Source organism: Priapulus caudatus, unplaced genomic scaffold, assembly GCF_000485595.1.
Source record: "Priapulus caudatus unplaced genomic scaffold, Priapulus_caudatus-5.0.1 Scaffold1329, whole genome shotgun sequence".
In the NCBI taxonomy this organism is placed as follows: Eukaryota; Metazoa; Priapulida; class Priapulimorpha; order Priapulimorphida; family Priapulidae; genus Priapulus; species Priapulus caudatus.
In genome coordinates, this window is record NW_014578390.1 from 28,062 (window position 1) to 30,291 (window position 2,230).

Here is a 2,230-nt window from a genome sequence, read left to right on the forward strand (position 1 = left end):
TCATCCGCGCGCAGCGCTTAGGATCAACAGCAAAGCTGTGCCACGCAATCTTGTATCATGTCTCTCTGGATTAATTTGCCCTCGCCTTGCGCGCGCGTGTGTTGCGAGCGCAGTAAATGCGATTTGCTTGCGTTTAATGCTTAGGCATGAGCTGGCGCGCGCGCACTCACCGGCATCGCTACCGATATCCATCTTGCGTGCTATAGCTCCAAGTGACACTCGCCTGAGTTCCCCTCCCCCTCATTAGGGAATAGTTTACCGAACAGCTTTTAGCAGCTATAAACGCGATCAGTCAGTCGCGGGCATTTCGCGAGCGGGGTCATCGCTTTCGATGTTAGTTTACGTTGTTCGGCCGGCAGTTTCAAGCACGCTTATTTTCGCGGCGGCCCCGCAGCAGCGCTGAACACCTTCCGGGCGAATACGAACTCTGACTAGCAGACGCCACAGCTGTTGCACGCGGGTAGTGCGTCCATGTCTGCGTGTAACGACGACCCGGCGAGAGGTGGCGCAACGATCGTCTAGTCCCGTTTCGCATGCAAGGACGCGGCTTTACATCCGACTGAAAGACTGGGATGCTTCCAGAGAAGGGTGCGCGTCAGGGAAAGAGGCTGAGGTGGTCCATACGTTGGTTTAACTTTATGGAATTAGGTGGATGCGTCGAGGAACGGGTTGCAGCATCTACGAAAGAGGCTGAGCTGGCTCATATGTGGGTTCATTTTTATGGAATTAGGTGGATGCGTCGAGAAACGGGTTGCAGCATCTACGAAAGAAACCGAGTTTGTTCAGCTACGACTTCACCTGTATTACAGAGGTTTTCATTTTTTTATTCAGGCGTTGCATTATCGCTAGCAAAGATGCTAGCCATTTTTAGATACGGGTTTACCTCAAAAAATACGCCTGAATACGTTCTGACATTGGTTCACCCCTATGGAAAAAAACATGAATGTCCTCATAACATAAGTATCCGAGAGGCAGGCTACCCCTACACTGACACGAGTTCATACTGATTCTGAGTAACATCAACAGTGTCACAGAGCTTAAACGTCGAGCTGGCTCGACTGTCTAAATATTGTGACAGAATAGAACCGTTGTCGGCATATTATGCGTTCCACACGATGCAGTTTTCAATAGATTTTGCCTTCAGTGCGTATTAGTTTGCTCACCGCCGCCTCCCCATTGTTTAGATTTAGGATAGCGTAAAGAGTAGGTAGACCTCAACACTTGTCTGTTCTTGCACCACATCTCAATGATGGTAGCGTTATAAGGAGAAAGACGAGGGAGAAGCGCCGACGAGAGAGAGAGAGAGAGGAAGAGGAGGACGAGGAGGAAAAGGCAGATGGATTTAGTTAATGTGTTTATGCAAAGCTGGCAAATATTTGCGTGTAAAATGCCCGCTGCGTCATTCGCTGTGCGTACGTGTGCTACGCTAAACCGTCCCCGTCAAAGGCCTTTAGTAACCAACGTATTGCACACCGCTCATACATTCACATGCACAGATAGTCACACTGTATGACAACGTGTGTTTGCTCTCGCGCGATACCTCTATATTGTCTTGCCATGACGTTCGCAGATCACCCCCGTTGTTACATATAATGGCAGCTAAACATTCTACGCTTGATACACACAGAATAAACCCAAAACTACTGTTATATACGGTTGATGTGTATCTTCCTGTTCGTGTATGATTAGACGCGAAACCATCTAGTCTGCAGACAGACAAGCGTGTATATAGACCCCGGAGGGTGGAGGGTGCTATCCCGGTGGCTTACCTTCTCTCTGTGCCTCTTCCTTACCTTCTCTCTGTGCCTCTTTCTCACCTCTCTGTGCATCTTCCTCACCTCTCTGTGCCTCTTCCTCACCTTCTCTCTGTGCATCTACCTCACCTCTCTGTGCCTCTTCCTTACCTTCTCTCTGTGCATCTTCCTCACCTCTCTGTGCCTCTTCCTCACCTTCTCTCTGTGCCTCTTCCTCAGATTCTCTCTGTGCATCTTCCTCAGATTCTCTCTGTGCCTCTTCCTCACCTTCTCTCTGTGCATCTTCCTCAGATTCTCTCTGTGCATCTTCCTCACATCTCTGTGCCTCTTCCTCACCTTCTCTCTGTGCCTCTTCCTCAGATTCTCTCTGTGCATCTTCCTCACATCTCTGTGCCTCTTCCTCACCTTCTCTCTGTGCCTCTTCCTCACCTTCTCTCTGTGCATCTTCCTCACCTTCTCTCTGTGCCTCTTCCTCA